This window comes from Momordica charantia (assembly GCF_013281855.1).
Source record: "Momordica charantia cultivar OHB3-1 chromosome 9 unlocalized genomic scaffold, Mcharantia_2.0 BLBB01000009.1, whole genome shotgun sequence".
NCBI lineage: Eukaryota > Viridiplantae > Streptophyta > Magnoliopsida > Cucurbitales > Cucurbitaceae > Momordica > Momordica charantia.
The window spans coordinates 19,565,399-19,585,373 of NW_028275167.1; the positions used below are offsets into that span (position 1 = coordinate 19,565,399).

Here is a 19,975-nt window from a genome sequence, read left to right on the forward strand (position 1 = left end):
AAATCAAGCTACAAACCTCATCAAATTAACGATAAACCAATCTCAAAAAATGCAACAACGTTCGTGAACTACTTCACGAGGCTAGTTTATTATTCAATATAAATGATTCTAAGCAAATGGGATAAAGCTCAAATAGACACCTAACCCGAGGCATAACTAACAACAAGGAAAAAATCTCCCAATTAGTCAAAGGTACATAATCCGTTTATTGGCCACAACATAAGGCCCTAACAAAAGAATTAGACTAAATAAGAAAAACTAAGCAGCCTATAGTCCTCGTTTGTCAGGTCTCCCCCGTCCCATCAGCAAGGTCACCCTCGAGTCCTTCACCTGAAACAATCATTGTAGAAGGGGGGTGAGTATATAAAATATACTCCGTAAGTAGCCCTCATCAAGCACACACACACATCACGCTCAAAAACCATAAAGAAAACATACATCGTCATGCTCAAAACATAAAGGAAACATACATCGTCATGCTCTATCATTACAGTATGCGAACAACTATAGACATGCTCCACAATGACATCATACATTCAATCATGAACGTGTTCTATATAACCCGATGCTAACCACAATCGTAAACAAATCAACTACAGTTCACATGGCGCCCTAGCGCTCCAGGCAACTCTAAGTTCATCTCATCCATCCAAGCTTTCCAAGACAGTTCTGTTGGTAGTGTCGGCCCCTGACCATTTATACCCAGAGCCTCGACACTAGTGCATCGACCCTCGACCATTTATACCCGAAGCCTCGACGTCTTTTCAATCTATTGGCTTATTAGTTCCCCAAGTCTAACTCCTCGAATCGTATCGACCCTTACTGTTTATCCCCAAGGCCCGACACTCATTTACAGAGGCTTGGCGTTCAACCTTGCCATTTATCCCCAAGGCTTGAACTGTGCATCGACCCTCGACCATTTATACCCAAGGCCCCAATATTTCTCCTTTCGAAAGACTCCTCGCATCGACCCCCGACCATTTATACCCGAGGCCTCGACGCTCATCTTTAACCAATATTGGCGTATCGACCCCCGACCATTTATACCCGAGGCCTCGATACCCAATTAGTGACGTATCAGCCCTCGACCATTTATACCCGAGGCCCTGACACTCACCCATTCACTTCGTAATTGTCATAACTCCACATATCAATTCTAGCCTCCCTCCAGGATTTCGGTACTACTTCCCTAATAACACCAACCACCACAACGCTCATCAACAACACCACCACTAGTACGATCTCAATGCATCTCTCAGCTCACCAACACAAATCAGCATGCTTCTCCAACATAAACATCATTCTAATAGCAAAACAGTAAACCAAACATGCTTTCACAATATATCAATTCTCAACAACAGCGCCACAGTGAGCTCAGTTATAACAGAGCATAGTCAACAATTTTTTAAACGACAGCAGTCCAACACAAACCACCCAAGCACTCATTATCCAACATCGGCAAACATTAAGCATTGCTCGATATAATAAAAACTCATAAGACATGCCAAACACTTCATACAGATTTCAGACAACAAACATCCCCACCATAATATTTATTTTAACGAATATTCCCTACAAACACACATCATTCCACGACAGATCTCAGCAGCTCAACAATACAAAGTTTCTACTATTATCACTAACGAACATTCAAAACTACCTAGGCATACAAACCAACATAAACGAGAGTTACACCGCACAACATCGTATCAGAACCATTTTCAACATCATAAATAGTACATCGACAACTAAATAATAAACACCAACACACGCACCCACCCCCGTGCTACTTACAAACACTTGTCCTAAAGCTCCTAAGCTCTTTGCACACTTCCCACTACAAAAGAGCACGATCTCGAGGTTAGTAACCAATTAGAGGCACTTAAATATAATTGAATTCGAGTTTAGGTGAGTCGTTACCTACTAACTCACACTAAAACCACTTGAACTTGGAGTGGGTCAACGCCGGATCGATGCCGAGGGAGGTGGGTATTACAAATCGGCTTCGAACGAGTGTGAGTAAATGCCAAATCGTGTCGAAACCGAGAAATTGTCTTGAACTGCTGCTGCTCGGGGTGCTGGCCGTGGGGTTCGAGGTCGCCGGTGCTGCTGTTCGCCGGAGGAGGAGCCGAAACTTCTCTGTTCGTCGTGGGTAAGACGCCGTCGACCACTGCTTGCCCGATGCCGGAGAAGAAAAGCGAGAGTGGGCACCAGAACTCCCAGATCTGGCCAGACGGTAGCAGACTTCTTGGACGCCGAGAGACGCTGGTGATGGGATCATGAAAGCCGCACTGCTGCTGTGATGCCGCGTTGCCGTGGGTCGTCGCCGGAGAGGCTCGCTACCGCCGTGGGATGCCAACCGGAGAAGATGAAGAAGAGAGTGGTGGGGGCGGCGAAGAAGAAGGAGAAGAAGACAAAGAAGAAGAAGAAATTTGGGAGAGGGCAGGTGGCTGAAAACAAAAAGGGAGGAAGGGAAGAAGAAGAAGAAAAGAAATTAGGGCTTTCTTGGTTTTCTTTTTGTTTTAAAAAAAACCAAACCAACCCAACTTAAAACAAACCAAACCCAAAAGAAGGATTAACTAAAACAATAAACCCATCCCAACCTGAGATAAAACCAATCGCGCGCGATCCGATATACAAAAATTTAATTAAAATAAATTTAGAATTTAATGGAAACCTCATAGTTCGAGATTTAAACTAACCTGAAAGATACGAGGCGTTACAGACTCCCCTCCTTCAAAAACTTTCGTCCCCGAAAGTTGATTGATCACACAGTTCAGGGTACTCACCTTGATATCGTCCTCCCGTTCCCAAGTAGCCTCTTCCATTTGGTGGTTTCTCCACAAAACCTTAACCAAGCGAATCGTCCGGTTCCTTAACAACTTGGTTTCTCTTGCCAAAATTTTGACAGGTGCCTCTTCGTAGCACAAGGACTCATCTAGTTGTAATGGTTCAGGATCCAAAACGTGCGAAGGGTCATGAATGTACTTCCTCAGCATACACACGTGAAACACATTGTGAACCGCTGCCAACGATGGTGGCAAGGCCAACCTATACGCGACTGGGCCGATACGTTCCAAAATTTCAAAAGGCCCAATGAACCTTGCGCTGAGCTTGCCCTTCTTCCCAAAACGCAAAATCCCCTTTACGGGTGCCACACGAAGAAACACCCGTTCACCTACCACAAAATCGAGCTCTCTAGCCTGACGTCTGCATAACTCTTTTGATGGCTCTGTGCGACTTGCATCCTTCCCCTGATCTTTTGAATGGCACTGTTAGTCGCCTGCACCAAATCTGGTCCCAAGAGAACTCTTTCTCCAACTTCGTCCCAATTAACCGGAGATCGACACTCCTTCCCATACAGTGCCTCGTATGGGGCCATCCTAATCGTGGCCTGAAAACTGTTATTATAAGCAAACTCTATTAGGTAGAGGTACTTGTCCCAACTACCACCAAAGTCTAACATGCAAGCTCTGAGCATGTCCTCTAAAACCTGGTTCACGCGCTCCGTCTGACCATCGGTTTGGGGGTGAAACGCCGTGCTAAAGTCCAACTTAGTGCCCAGGGACTTGTGTAGACTCCGCCAAAAAGTCGAGGTGAAACGCGGGTCTCAATCAGACACTATGGATACCGGTATACCATGTAGCCTGACAATTTCCTGTAAATACAGTTCCGCCCATTTCTCTACTGTATACGTTGCCTTGCCGGGAATAAAGTGAGCGGACTTGGTTAAACGATCTACAACTACCCAAATCACAGTGAATCCCTTAACCGTCCTTGGTAGCCCTGTGATGAAGTCCATAGCCACATCGTCCCACTTCCAGACTGGTATGCTCAAAGGTTGCAACAAACCAGCAGGTCTCTGTCTCGAAGCCTTTACCTGTTGGCAAGTCAAACACTTGCTAACAAACTGAGCTATTTCCCTCTTCATGTTATGCCACCAGTAATGTTTCTTGAGGTCTTGGTACATTTTTGTACTTCCTGGATGGATCGAGTAGGGAGTATTGTGTGCCTCTCCCAATAAATCCTTCTTCAAAGAGTAATCCTTTGGCACACACAACCTTCCGCGAAAAAGCAAGGCTGCCTCACCTGAGAGAGTGAAATCCCCATGGCCCACCATATCGAAGCCTTTGGCCAAGCTAGGGTCTTCCTTTCGGGCAACAATGATTCGCTGCCTCAGACTGGGTTCCACTTAGAGTCGAGCCAACAGTGCGGGGACATCATCCACCGTCAGCTCTACTTCCAAGCGTTCCAACTCGCTGTGCATTGGACTGCAGCTCACAACCAGAGATGCCACACTTGCCGCCCTTCTACTAAGAGCATCAGCCACCACGTTTGCCTTACCCGGATGGTAACTAATCTCACAATCATAATCCTTCACCAACTCTAACCACCGTCTCTGTCTCAAGTTAAGCTCCTTCTGAATGAAAAGGTACCTCAAACTTTGATGATCCGTGAAGACCTGAATTCTCTCCCCGTAGAGGTAGTGTCTCCACAACTTTAAGGCGAAGACCACTGCTGCTAATTCTAAATCATGAGTGGGATAGTTAAGCTCATGCGCCTTCAGTTGTCGAGAAGCATAAGCTATAACTTTCCCATGTTCGCGAGGCATCGCTGTAAACCACCAAACCTTCCATCCCATCGGGGACAGTTAACACCTGTGCAGACACCAAACGCTTTTTCAGTTCTTGGAAAGCCTCCTCACACTCGCTGCTCCAAGTGAAGGTAGCATTCTTACGAGTCAACTGCGTCAACGGTGCCGCTGTCCGAGAGAAATCCTGGATGAACTTTCTGTAATAACCAGCCAAGCCAAGGAAACTACGAATCTCTGTAACTGAACTAGGTTTTGGCCAATTGCTAACAGCTTCTACCTTGGTGGGGTCTACTGCAATACCTTCCTTTGTGACTATGTGCCCTAGGAAAGCCACTTGGTCCAGCCAGAACTCACACTTTGAAAACTTGGCATACAACTTATTTTCCCGCAGTATAGTCAAAACCTGTTTGAGATGTTCTTCGTGGCACTGCTCAGTCTTGGAGTATATCAGGATGTCGTCGATGAACACGATGACAAAAGAATTTAAATACTCTTTAAAGACCCGATTCATTAGATCCATAAAGCCTGTCGGAGCATTTGTAAGTCCAAAAGACATCACGACAAACTCATAGTGCCCATACCTTGTCCTGAACGCCGTCTTCGAGATGTCAGCATCCTTTAACCTCAACTGGTGGTACCCCGAACGCAAGTCTATTTTTGAGAACACCTTCGCCCCCTGAAGCTGGTCGAAAAGGTCGTCAATGCGTGGTAGGGGATACTTGTTTTTTACTGTAACTTTGTTTAGTTCCCTGTAATCTATACAAAGTCGCATTGAGCCGTTCTTTTTCTTAACAAAGAGCACGGGCGCACCCCAAGGGGATACGCTCGGGCGGATGAAACCCTTGTCGAGTAATTCTTCCAACTGTAGCTTCAGCTCCTTCAACTCTGCCGGAGCCATTTGATAGGGTGCTTTCGAGATGGGAGCCGTCCCTGGCAGCAACTCTATACAAAAGTCCACTTCGCGAGACGGAGGCAAGCCGGGGAGGTCCTCAGGGAACACGTCAGAGAACTCATTGACCACACGAACTGCCTCAATGGTCGGTACAACCTTCCTTGTATCCACAATGCTAGCCAAATAGGCCCAGGCACCACGCTGGAGAAGATGGCTGGCCTTCAATGCTGACACCACTCTCGGAACCCCGGCCTTGGCTCCTTTAAAGGTAAAGTTCTGTCCGGAGGGCAAGCGAAAGCTAACTTCCTTCTTCGAGCAATCAATGTTAGCCCGGTTGGCAGCTAACCAATCCATGCCTAGGATCACATCGAAATCCTGCATATCCAGTTGGATTAACTTCACCTCCACGGTCTGACCATCGAAAGAGAGCTGGCCTCCTTTCACCACTTGACTAGTGACCAACACAGATCCTGACGTAGTGGATACCGACAGCAAAAAGCCCAACGATTCTAACTCTAGGTCCGCATGCCGAACAAAAGTAGAAGCAATGAAAGAATGACTAGACCCCGAGTCAAATAAAGCGTAAGCAGGCATGTTGAGTACTAAAACAGTCCCTGCAAAAGTAACACGCATGCAATAAAACACAAGCATATACACACAGCTCAAGACTCGCAAAGAGAAGGTACCTGTGACCACCGCCTCGGCATGCTCAGCATCCCCTCTGGTAAGAGCGAAGACGCGCGCCCTATGGGTTCCATCTTGAGTTGCCGCCGTCGCAGGGGTCCTCTGGCCTAAAGCTTGGGTATTCGAGCCGGTCATCAGACACTCCCTTGCAAAATGTCCTTCCTTCTGACACCTGTAACAAATTCTCTTTCCCGCCCAACACGGCCCAGTATGGCTCCTTTTACAAGTGGGGCACACCGGAGAAGCAGTCTGCCTTTGCACAAGCTGCTGGTGTCCCCTCAAGGGTTGATTGGAGGAGAACCAAACATGCTTTCACAATATATCAATTCTCAACAACAGCGCCACAGTGAGCTCAGTTATAACAGAGCATAGTCAACAATTTTTTAAACGACAGCAGTCCAACACAAACCACCCAAGCACTCATTATCCAACATCGGCAAACATTAAGCATTGCTAGATATAATAAAAACTCATAAGACATGTCAAACACTTCATACAGATTTCAGACAACAAACATCCCCACCATAATATTTATTTTAACGAATATTCCCTGCAAACACACATCATTCCACGACAGATCTCAGCAGCTCAACAATACAAAGTTTCTACTATTATCACCAACGAACATTCAACACTACCTAGGCATACAAACCAACATAAACGAGAGTTACACCGCACAACATCGTATCAGAACCATTTTCAACATCATAAATAGTACATCGGCAACTAAATAATAAACACCAACACACGCACCCACCCCCGTGCTACTTACAAACACTTGTCCTAAAGCTCCTAAGCTCTTTGCACACTTCCTACTACAAAAGAGCACGATCTCGAGGTTAGTAACCAATTAGAGGCACTTAAATATAATTGAATTCGAGTTTAGGTGAGTCGTTACCTACTAACTCACACTAAAACCACTTGAACTTGGAGTGGGTCAACGCCGGATCGATGCCGAAGGAGGTGGGTATTACAAATCGGCTTCGAACGAGTGTGAGTAAATGCCAAATCGTGTCGAAATCGAGAAATTGTCGTGAACTGCTGCTGCTCGGGGTGCTGGCCGTGGGGTTCGAGGTCGCTGGTGCTGCTGGTCGTCGGGGGAGGAGCCGAAACTTCTCTGTTCGTCGTGGGTAAGACGCCGTCGACCACTGCTTGCCCGATGCCGGAGAAGAAAAGCGAGAGTGGGTACCAGAACTCTCAGATCTGGCCGGACGGTAGCAGAATTCTTGGACGCCGAGAAACGCCGGTGATGGGATCGCGAAAGCCGCACTGCTGCTGTGATGCCGCGTTGCCGTGGCTCGTCGCCGGAGAGGCTCGCTGCCGCCGTGGGATGCCAACCGGAGAAGAAGAAGAAGAGAGTGGTGGGGGCAGCGAAGAAGAAGGAGAAGAAGACAAAGAAGAAGAAGAAATTTGGGAGAGGGCAGGCGGCTGAAAACAAAAAGGGAGGAAGGGAAGAAGAAGAAGAAAAGAAATTAGGGCTTTCTTGGTTTTCGTTTTGTTTTAAAAAAAACCAAACCAACCCAACTTAAAACAAACCAAACCCAAAAGAAGGATCAACTAAAACAATAAACCCATCCCAACCTGAGATAAAACCAATCGCGCGCGATCCGATATACAAAAATTTAATTAAAATAAATTTAGAATTTAATGGAAACCTCATAGTTCAAGATTTAAACTAACCTGAAAGATACGGGGCGTTACACAAAATACAACACCTTTCATTTGCAATCACTCAACCCTTACTTAAAAAAAAAGCCTCTCCAACCGTTCGAGGAAGTCAAGAGGAGAAGAAGACTCAGGCAACCGTTGCTGAATAGAGACCAAGAACTTTTGTTGGGAGCTGACCTTGAGCTCTCTCTCTTCATCTTTTAAACTCTCTGTATTATTTTCATTCCTATATTTCTTGATTCCCCTGATGCCATTGCATAGCTAATCACCTTGTGTAAGGGGGAGATGTAGTGAACTCGTTTCAAGGACTGTAACTTTGCTATTCTGTATTAATGATAGTGTGTTTTGAGTTAAAGTTGCTTTATTGATCCATTTTCAATATGCTTGATCACCATGTTGAAATACCTCCTTGTTAACGTTTGGAAAAATGTAATAGGGAGTGAAAAATTTCATTTCAAGCTAGATTATACTTGAGTTAGAGAGTGGGAACTTAGAGATAAGAACCACCTAGCTTTATTATAAACTGTTCGCATATGCTGTTATTATTTGTCTAAGAACCTTAATAGTAGAACATCTGGGATGTATGGGAAGGCGTTTTGTATGTTTGACCACTATTTCACTTCATTAATGTTGCAACATCGTTAGAGTAGCTTAGAAAGAGTCACGATTCTCTCCCCCTTACGCCCTCAGTCTAAAAGAAGTTACTCGTTTGTTGTTCATGTTTGGGATTTTTTTGCGATTATTAAGTGTGTTCATAAATATTTCTAAAACTCATGTATTGATGTTCTATTTTAGCATGTGTAGCGAAAGAAAATTATTTAGTTTAATGCACTGATTTCTTAGGTAATTATTGAGTGTTGGGTACTTAGTTTCTATGGATTCGAACTTATTATTACTTGCTGCGACGATTGTGTACACTTGCTCGTATAAGAATTGGTAACATAAATCGTACCAACAGAATCCAACCAATGGTATTGAAGTCTTCTACAACTGTGCCTTGGTCTAACCCAAGGCGACGTAGGTGGTGAGAGACAAAATATTTGTGGACACCCCTCCGTCTACAAGTACCCTTCTGACTTGGACATGTTCGATTAGAGGTGAAATTACCAGGGCGTCGTTGTGGGGTGAGTTACCCCTTTGAGGTTAGAGTCAGAGAATGAAATGGGGCAGGACGGCCTCTGCACTTGTGTAATGACCCTGAATTTTCCCCCACACTTCTAGGTCACATTAACTACCCAACTGATTAAACTTAACCCCAAACGCATGATGCCAACTCTCTATGCAACAGTTATATAAAATCGAGTTCCACCTCTGGTCAATTCAACAATACATCAATTTCATAGAATATCAATCAACAACGTCCGTGGACAACCTCACGGGGCAATTTTATTATTCAAACTAAGCAAAACTCAATGAATGGTAGAGAACTAAGATAGACACCTATCCTGAAATAAAATCAATAACAAGTGGGAACCTCCTAATTATTCAAATACGAACAAATAGTTTATTGACCATAACATAAGGTCTTAACTAATAACTTAAGCTAAGCAAGAGTGACTAAGCAGCCTATGGTCCTCGCTCGTCATGTCTCCTCCGTCTTATCACCATGGTCGCCAACGAGTCCCTCACCTGAAACAATAATTGTAGAGGGGGGGGGGGTAAGTATATAAAATATACTCCGTAAGTAGCCCTCACCAACAGCGCATACACATCATGCTCAACTAAATCATGAAACACTCATAGTCATGCTTTTCAACACATTATGCATTCAAACATAGACACATTATATAAAATCCAGTGACAACCACAACCAGGAACACATTAACTACCAACCTCTAGTCTCCCCAACGTCTCAAGTACCTCTACGCTTATTACAGCTATCCTAGCCTTCCACAGTTAACTCCTTCGAGTAGAGTCAGCCCCTGACCATTTTTACCTAGAGCCCCGACACTGCTGCATCGGCCCTCGACCATTTTTACCCGAGGCCCCGATGACTTCAACATCTATTGGCCCTTGACAATTTTTACCCAAGGCCCCAATAGCCTTCCTTCCAAAGGACTCCTCGTATCGACCCTCGACCGTTTTTACCCGAGGCCTCGATACTCAATTAGTGACGTATCAGCCCCCGACCATTTATATCCGAGGCCCTGACACTCACCCATTCACTTTCTCCGAGGATCCAACTCTCCCAGAGTCTTACTATGTACTTTCTTAAGCCATGACCCATACGTCTTTCAGCTCACAACCGATTCAGCATGCTTCCACAACATAAACCACTTTCTAATAATGAAATAATAATAACCCAATCATGCTTAATATCCAACATTAATATTTAGCAAGCATTACTAAGTATAATAACTCACGAAACACGCCGAACAATTCATAAATATTCAGGCAACAAACATTTCCATAGCAATACTCAACAGTTTAGCAAAGCAGAAATCTCAACATTTTCACCGACAAATATTCAACACTACTCCAAGCATATCGACTAACACAACGAGAGTTATTTAGCGCAATGACGTATCAAAATTAATATTAAACGCCACAAAATCAGCACATTAGGGACCATTTAACACACACTAACATACGCACACGCCCCTTGTCTACTTACTCACAACCATGCCCTTAAGTTTTGCGTCGATCTCACACCTAAGCACCCCAAAATCGACTTCGTATAGGTGTGGGTCTCTTAGATCTAGTCCGCCAAGGTGTGCGTAGCCTAAATCGGGCTTCAACAACGATGGGTAAGCGTCAAACGTTGCTGGAACGAAGGGATCGCCGTGATTCTGGGCTATCGGGATCGCCGAACTGCCTTGACGTGTGCTGGCCTTGGTTGTTACCGCACGCCGGAAAAATAAAAGCGCCACCGCTATTGCTCGAACGCCGCCGAGGAGAAGGTCGCGCCGCCGCTGGATGGGTCGTCGGGACGCCGCTGCTGCTGTTCGATCTGAAGAAACGCCGCCGCCGCCGCTGCTCGATCCGAAGGAACGCCGCCGCCGCCGCTGCTCGATCCGAAGGAACGCCGCCGCCGCCGCTGCTCGATCCGAAGGAGCGCCGCCGCCGCCGCTGCTCGATCCGAAGGAGCGCCGCCGCTGCTGCTGTTCGATCCGAAGAAGCGCCGCCGCTCGTGGGTTGTTATTCCACCGTCAGGTCGTCGTCGGCCGCCGCTGCACCTCACCGGAAAACGTACTTGTGGCTGCCGAAAATTTTCAACAAGAAGGAGGGGGTGGGTGTGACGGTGGCTAGGGAAAAAGGAAGAAGGAGAAGATGAAGATGAAGTCCCCTTTTCTTTTTTTTTTTTTTTTTGTTTTCTTTTTCCTTTGTTTTAAAACCAAATTAACCCAATGGAGTCCCAACAAGTCCAAGCCCAAAAGAAAAGAAGTCCATCCCTTCTTAAAACAAGACCCACCACACGGAGTCCGGTAAATATCAATTTAATTGGAGTTTAGAGCCCGATAAATATGTATAAATTTAATTAACAATTAATTTAAAAATCAAATGAAAAATCTCTTGATTCGAGACTAACTAACCTGAGGGACTCGGGGCGTTACAACTTGAGTGGTGCAGACGTCTTGCCAAGCCTCTCTAGCCAACTTCTTCCTTATGTTTCCAGATTAGCCCCCACTTGGGCCTCCAAAAATAATGTTTATGACTGCAGGTTGGTTGTCTCTCTAAGGTGGTGTTCTTGAACACCTCCTCTCATCTTTCTTTTCTACCGAGCTCTATCTTGGCTTGCCAACAAATTTTTTGAAGTAGCCATCTTGAATGAGATCTTCAATTTGGTGCTTCAACTCGAAACAACTGGAAGTGTCGTGGCCTTGATCTCTGTGAAAACGACAATATCTATCCTTATTTCGCATCTCGGGATCTCCTCTATGATGGAGAAAATACATACATGCACAGCGGAAGTGAGCAAGAATCGAAATAACAATCTAGATGCATAATACAACCTAGGATTAAACATGCATGATCATACATTATGATGCTTAGAGATAAGTAGAGAAAAATACAAACCTTTGTAGCTTTTCAAAAATCTTCAAATAGCTCCAATGAAGGACCACCAAGAGATCTTCCTAGCTATTCTCAAGGCTTGGAATAAAGTGGTGGGACTCTTTTTAGAGAAGCAAAAAATTAGAGAAAAGTGGAGCTAAAAGGAGTTATGTAAGCTTTTTGAAAACACATGAAATGGCCAAAGGTTCCAAGAGATCTTGATGTTTGAACAAAAGCCTTCTTAAATAGGCAAATTACATGCAACTCTTGCATGTCATAGTTCACCAAAAGCTTACAACACATATTCCACTCATGCATGGCATGACTAAGTGTCAAAATGCATGTCTAAGTTCACCAAAAGCTTACAACACACATTCCACTCATGCATGGTATGGCTATGTGTCAAAAAGTGAATTTTTGAGATTATTTAAATGTTCCACTCAACAAGTTAGTGGAATTTTCCACCAACTTGGTTAAAAACATTATTTTAATCTACTTTAGTCAACCTTTGACTTTCTCTGGTCAAAGTCAACTATTTGTCTTTTTCCAAAATCCGATGTTTGATGAAATCCATGCCTCCGATTATGAATCCGCATTCATAATTTTAATATTTAAATCCTATTTAAATATTTTGTCCAAATTTCTCAAATTGATATCATATATCAATTACTTAATCATATCTCATATGATTAACCTAATTCGTACGATTTGAATTATTCCTTCAAATTATTCCAAGTTTATTCCTATATGAGCTAGCCAGGGGACCTTATGGACCTACAGATCATGAGCTCCAACGATCTGAGATTAACCGGTTAAACTCTTTAACCTAGTTAACCAACAATCGTTAACTACGCGGTCACTCCACTAAAGCCTGTAGCTGCACTCTCCTCACTGTAGATATATTATGTCCATTTGATATAACCATGATCGGTAAGTCGACCCTTCACAGGTTGTTCATAATTACAGATGGGTCAAAATACCGCTTTACCTCTGTAATTACCTCTTGTTCCTTAAGTCCCACTAATCCTCTGATGAACAATGATTTGTAGTCCAACTATCAAAACAAAAAATCCTCTCAAACCTTTTGATGAGGGTGGCGCCAATTGTTCAAGACCTGGATTCAGCCCTTAAGAGAACAACCTCTCTACTATCCCAAAATTGGGTAGAAGTGAATTCCTTCTTGCACCCTATGTCCCTAGCTATCTACCGGGTCTTACCCCTGAAATGGGAGGCTTATTGAGCCAGCGCTGTTGAGCTGCTCTCACCCATGCAGATCTAAGGATAATCCCGAGTAAACAGAAGTTCATAGTTAGCTCAGGATTAAGATCGAGTTACCTAGGCCATCAAAGTTGAGATAGTCAGTTTCAAACAGTAAACGGTGTTATAAAGTAAAAGTGACTATCTCATGGTCCGGTCTTATGCAAACTCTTTGCACGGGACACCCCCACTCGCATGTCTTCACATAAACGAATTAGGATCACATCGTTTGTACTAGCTACAAAGTGGGCCGCATCCATAGTGTCCCCAGAATAAGGCGCCCAACCTTATTCCTATACTATAGACCATTTAGACTGTTAACTCAAACTTGATCCATATTTATGTCTCTTACATAGAGTTTGAGTTTCAGGTAACAGTCTAGGATCCTTTATTTTATTGGATTTAGATATAGTAAGAGCATTTTATTGGATCAATAACTACTTATTGATTAAAACCTTCAATAACAACTTTATTGAATGATAAAAGTATATCTGTCATTTTCAAACTATGAGTTTTAGGACATAAAACCCAACAAACTCCCACTTGGACTAAAACTCCAATGGTACATTTTATTGAGTTTAGGTGAGAAAATACAAGAAAATTGGGCATACATCAGATACACGCCGAATTATTCTCCCACTTATCCTAGTTTACAAAACTCGTAGTCCTAGACTCTCTAGGTGACCCTCAAACACTTTAGCCAAGAGGGCCTTAGTAAATGGATCAGCAAGATTCTCTTCCGAGGCTATCTGAGTGACGACCACGTCTCCCCGGTTTACTATCTCCCTTATGAGATGGTATTTCCGCTCAATATGCTTTGCGCGCTTATGGCTTCTAGGTTCCTTGGAATTTGCAACTGCTCCACTGTTATCACAAAAGAGAGTGATGGGCAGATGTATGTCTGGAACGACTTCCAGATCAGTCAAGAATTTCCTGAGCCACACTGCTTCCTTTGCTGCTTCACAAGCAGCTACGTATTCAGCTTCCATTGTGGAGTCTGCAATGCAAGTTTGCTTTACACTTCTCCACACTACTGCTCCTCCATTCAAAGTGAACACTGATCCCGATGTAGATTTTCTAGCATCTTTATCGGTCTGAAAATCAGAGTCAGTGTATCCAGTAAGGATCAGATCCTTAGCACCATACACGAGCATATAGTTCCTCGTTCTCCTAAGATACTTGAGGATATTTTTAACAGCAGTCCAATGATCATATCCTGGATTAGACTGATATCTGCTGACTATCCCTACTGCATAGCATATGTCAGGTCTAGTACATAACATAGCATACATTAAGCTTCCAACAGCTGAAGCGTAGGGAATATGTCTCATCCCCTCAATTTCTTGAGGTGTCTTAGGACACTGTTCCTGAGACAGGTGAATTCCATGTCTAAAAGGTAATAAACCTCTTTGGAATTCTGCATCTTATATCTAGACAACATTTTGTCGATATAAGTTGCTTGAGACATGGCTAGTGTCTTGTTCTTTCGGTTCCGAACTATTTGGATCCCTAGAACATGTTGTGCATCTCCCAAATCTTTTATTTGGAATTGCTTAGCTAGCCATTTTTTAACGTCAGACAGAAAACCTACATCATTCCCAATGAGTAGGATGTCGTCAACGTACAAAACTAGAAACGCTACAGTGGAATTGACGATTTTCTTATATACACAAGGTTCGTCAACATTTTGCTCAAAGCCATAAGATTTGATTGCAGTATCAAATCTTATATTCCAGGACCGAGATGCTTGCTTTAATCCATAAATGGATCTCTGAAGCTTACAAACCTTTTGTTCTTGGCCCTGTTCAATGAACCCCTCTGGTTGGACCATATAGATACTCTCTTCAAGACTTCCATTTAGGAATGCTGTCTTGACATCCATCTGCCAAATTTCATAATCATAAAAAGTGGCGATGGACAAAAGTATCCTAATCGACTTTAGCATGGCAACAGGAGAGAAAGTTTCCTCATAGTCAACTCCCTCTCTCTGGTTGAAACCCTTTGCCACAAGTCGAGCCTTGAAAGTCTGTACTTTCCCGGTATGGTCTCGTTTTCTCTTGTAGATCCATTTACAACCAATTGGCTTTACGTCATTTGGCTGATCTATAAGAACCCAGACCCAATTGGAATACATTGATTCCATTTCAAGGTCCATGGCTTTTATCCGTTGGTCTCGGTCCACATCATTCATTGCCTGTTTATAGGTTGATGGATCATCTATGTCGTCATCTGGTATGACGATTTGAGTTTCAGTTAAACCCAAGTGACGGTCAGGCTGAAGAACAACCCTCCCACTACGTCGAGGCATTCTCAACTCTTGAGAAGGATGTGACTGACCATAAATGTTAGTTCCATCAACTACTTTAGTTGATGAACTAGCTCTTTCTGGGGTGTTTTTGGACATCTCATTCAATAATAGCCTACTGCGAGGTTGATGACTCCTAATGTGGTCTTTCTCTAAGAATATGGCATTTGTCGACACAAATACTTTATTCTCTTGAGGATTATAAAACAAACCACCTTTTGATTCTTTTGGGTAACCTACAAATAGGCATAATTTTGAACGTCGTTCCAATTTCTTAGGGTTTTGCACCAACACGTGTGCTGGGCAGCCCCAAATCCTAAAGTGACGTAAACTACCTTTACGCCCTTTCCATAGCTCATAAGGTGTATCAGAAACACTCTTAAAGGGAACATTGTTCAAAATGTAGACAGCGGTCTCTAACGCATGTCCCCAAAAGGAATCAGGTAATTGAGCATAGCTCATCATAGAGCGAACCATGTCTAACAAGGTTCGGTTTCTTCTTTTAGATACACCGTTCTGTTGAGGCATATTAGGTGCAGAAAGTTGTGACTGAATTCCATGTTCTATCAAATAGTCTTGGAATTTCAAGTCTATGTACTCTCCACCTCGATCCGATCGAAGTGTCTTTATTGATTTACCTAATTGGTTTTCAACTTCTGCCTTATATTCCTTGAACTTTTCAAGGGTTTCAGACTTGTGATGCATTAAGTAAATATGACCATACCTAGAATAATCATCAATGAAGCTGATGAAATATTCATACCCACCTCGAGCTCTTACGTTCATCGGTCCACAAAGGTCTGAGTGAACGAGCTCTAAGGGTATCGTGGCTCTAAAACCCTTTCCAGTAAAAGATCTTTTAGTCATTTTTCCGTCAAGACAGGACTCACATGGTGGTAAGGAGTTATCTTCTAACTTATTTAAAAGTCCACTCTTAACCATCTTCCCAATCCTATTGAGATTTATATGTCCAAGTCTTAAGTGCCATAATAAAGCGTTAGAAGAAACCTTTTGTCTTTTATTCTAAGTTTCGACAGTTCTAAACATCTCAGTCATAAAGATAAAATTTGCTCTGGTTGGTCTTAACTTATATAAGTTGTTTTCGAGTATAGCAGAACAAATTTGAATACCTTTTCTGAATATGAACGCTTCATTAATTTCAACGGATATTCTATACATTTGTTCTAATAAACATGAGATAGATATTAAGTTCCTTTTCATAAGAGGAACATACAAAACATTTTCTAGTAAAATGTATCTATCGTCAAAAAACAACTTTAAATCTCCCACTGCTTTGGCTGAGACAACATCTCCAGTTCCAACTTTGAGAATTATCTCGCCTTCTTCCAGCTTCTTCTAGGAACTAGTTTCCTGAAATGAGAAACAAATATGGTTAGTGGCTCCTGAATCAAGTACCCAGGTGGAAGTATCATACTCCACTAAACATGTTTCAACAACTAGTAAATCGTATTTACCTGTCGTTGCTTTCTCTGCCTTCTTCTCGGCAAGGTACTTCGGGCAATTTCTCTTCCAATGCCCGTCTTGGTTGCAATGGAAACAGATTCCCTTTGCAACATTCTTTCCCTTGTCAACCACGAGAGCCTTCCTCTTTTCCTTCTTCTTCTTCATTTGAACATTTCTGTTTTTTGAAGGTCCAGCTTTTGCTTTAGAGGTCGAACCTCTTGGTATTTTCTTTCTGGTGGCAACGTTTGCCTCCACTTCCTTCCCCTTAGCTTTAGTAAGGTTCTGGAAACGCTGGAGCTCGTTTAGAAGGGTTGTCAAGTTGAATTCTATTTTATTCAGAGCAGCATTGGTCTGAAAAGGTATGAAGCTCTTCGGAAGAGACTCCATAATAAAACTTACTTGACTTGCCTCATCAATGGTGGCCCCATTCACTTCAGCAGTATTGAAGTGGACCATCATGTCCAGGACATGTTATCTGACACAGGTCCCCTCCTTCATATGCTTGTTGTAAACGTATTTAAGTGCCTCGTGTCTCAAAGTCGATGAAGGTTGCCCGAACATTGCCTTTAATGAATCCAAGATTTCCTTTGCAGTCATCAAGGGTTCATGTTTCTTTGCCAATACATCAGTCATGCTTGCAAGAATGTAGACACGGGACTTATCGTTGGCTTTGACCCATCGATCAAATGCTTCCCGAACATTTCGGTTGGCATTTGCGGCAGGGGTTTTGTGGACATTCCTCAGTTAAGACGAATCGTAGGTCATCGACGACTAGTATTGTATTCAGATTGTTTTTCCACGTTGAATAATTATCTCCGTTTAGTTTTCCCGAAGCTAAGAGTTGAACTATTGAGCTATTCATGCTGAAAAACAAACATACTTTATATAAGTTCTAAATCCAATTTTAAGTTTAGCAAATTCCAATAAAGTACCCAATTTTTATTTATATTTGCAACGATACTTCAATGGTTTAGAACAGCCTCCACCGAGAGGCAGTCAACCATTCCTCCATTGAATTAAGACAATCTTGACTAAATGCTAATACCAGAATAACTGTTATTCCTATAGCCTTTAGTTATCGTTTGGTTTGGTCAAGAATATACTAACTCTTAGTAATTCTTGTAAGTGTGACCTTCCACTTCCAGACTTCTAAGATTAGGATCAATATGCTCCCGAAATTGGAAAGTCAAGATTGAAAATGAATCAAAGAAATCCTATCCTTTGAGGAGTTCGCGGTGTTCCGAATCCTATAATACCACCCTCCGATTGGTAAGGTCGCTCCAGGGCAGACATGCAGGCGCATTATAGGACTCTCACGGTGCGACCTAATAGAAGAGACCGTAGGATTTTGTTGACACTAATCCTTCACCCACTTACTATGAACTACTTCCCCTATTCACCCTGTTCATAACCCATGCAAACACTCTCCGAAGGGAGGCCGCTCCCAGGGCGGCACGAAGCCAGGCATGGATCTCACGTTGTGAACTCTTAGGGACGCTAGAGCTAATAGTATGTTACTAATCTCCAGTTGAAGTGTTCTAGACGGTTTTAGGGTATATTTTCACTTTAGGCATATATTCAGGCTAAATAAACATATCCTAAGTCTAGGTGATTCATCCAAATATAACTCTTATATTGGATTTAAACCTACGATGTCTAGGTGATAAACCAATTTTATTACCTCACACCGCTCACGCATGCTCATGAAATTGGTTAACACAACTCAAGAACCGACTCAATCTCCAGGTAGGGGGTGTTCCGTAAACCGTCAACTTAAATACCCCCAGCCTTAGACAAGATTTTATCGGGTGAGTGACTGGGCGTTTATGCTGAACGCACGCGCTAAGCGTGGTAACAATTATATAGATGCAAGCGCACACCTGTCAGAGTAATATAAAATGGATGGAGTATCCAAGTATCGATCCTCAAGGACTTCTAAACAATTTCCAAACTCTAAAGTTTTAAAGAATAGTGAATGTTGGAATGAGTGATTCTTGTAAAATGGGAAGTGGTCACAAATAATGGTTTGGATTTGGGATTTGGACTTAGAATGATAAAACCTAGCCCGAATTACTTCAAGTTAGCCAACAAAGAATCAAGGACATGCTAAGGACAATATGCATTTTACTTTAGAAACTAACGACTACGCTTCTCACTTTACTTATGTCTAAGCAAGTTCAAAGTCCTAAGACATTCCCTAATATGTCTATTATGAGATATATCTTAGTTTTAGGATGGAAATAGTCGCAACCTCGGGTTAAGGTCCTATGTCTAGGCTACTTAAGCGGAACCCTTATGTCTAAGGCGCTCCTCTCCTCGGTTTAACCACTCAACAATGCAAATAAGCAACCTTTTCAGTATTGACTTGTTAAGACTTACAGTGGCCTTCTCTAAATCCTAACTTTTTGGGAAAACATGTTGAGCAATGAATGGAAAGTAAAAACACTACTTCTTAGCAAACCCTTTTTAGACATAAAAGGCTAACTATCCATAACCGGGCTAGAGACGGGAATTTAGAAAGACATATTGAAGAAAATACAGCAAGTAAAATGGTTGAATGTGGAATGCATGTGTGAAAAACGAAAGTTAACTAACGGAGAGTTTTTATCGGGATTGAGAGCTTCGCCCTTCTATTTCAAGCAAGGGAGAGTGTCACGTGCTCTTTCCTCCAAAAACACAACTCTCTTAACTAAAAATAAAGTAAAGGCAAAGAGAAGATAAGCAAAGTGCTAGATTTTTATATATTTGAATAAGTAGAAAATGACTAAGTACAAATGGAAACAAAACAAAGCTCAATAAAAGAATGTAAAGTGCTCGGGATTTAAAAACCAAAAGCAACTAATGAAAGCAACTCAAAAGTACTTAGAAAGCAACAAAGGAACACTAAAAATGATCAAGAGAAGGAAGCAAGGCTTGATGATTTTGGTGGAGAAGTTGCTGGAATTTATAGCTGTGCAGAATTGGTTAGGTAGGTCCTAAAACGATGGTGAATCACCCATTTCCAACTCTTTTGACTGACCAAATCGTGCTCAAACTGATAGTGGAACACTTCTTCTACACGTATGCATCGGTTGGAACCACCAAAACGCATTGGAAGACGCGTTTCATTAAGGGCAAA

The 19,975-nt window shown here is 42.7% G+C and overlaps 1 long non-coding RNA gene and 1 pseudogene across 2 annotated transcripts; both read right to left on the reverse strand.

The window, feature by feature from the left end:
* Positions 1 to 9,137: 9,137 nt before the first annotated feature.
* Positions 9,138 to 12,368, reverse strand: LOC148209150 (uncharacterized). 2 transcript variants are annotated; one of them, XR_015787290.1, is made up of 4 exons: positions 11,856 to 12,368; positions 11,372 to 11,666; positions 10,453 to 11,037; positions 9,138 to 9,467 (listed from the first exon to the last, which is right to left on the reverse strand). It is a non-coding gene; the product is annotated as an uncharacterized LOC148209150 (long non-coding RNA). The 2 variants fall into 2 exon arrangements; XR_015787291.1 differs by lacking the exon at positions 10,453 to 11,037 and having other exon boundaries at positions 9,139 to 9,467.
* Positions 12,369 to 13,715: 1,347 nt separating this feature from the next.
* Positions 13,716 to 14,488, reverse strand: LOC148209151 (secreted RxLR effector protein 161 pseudogene; annotated as a pseudogene).
* Between the last annotated feature and the right edge of the window lie 5,487 nt (positions 14,489 to 19,975).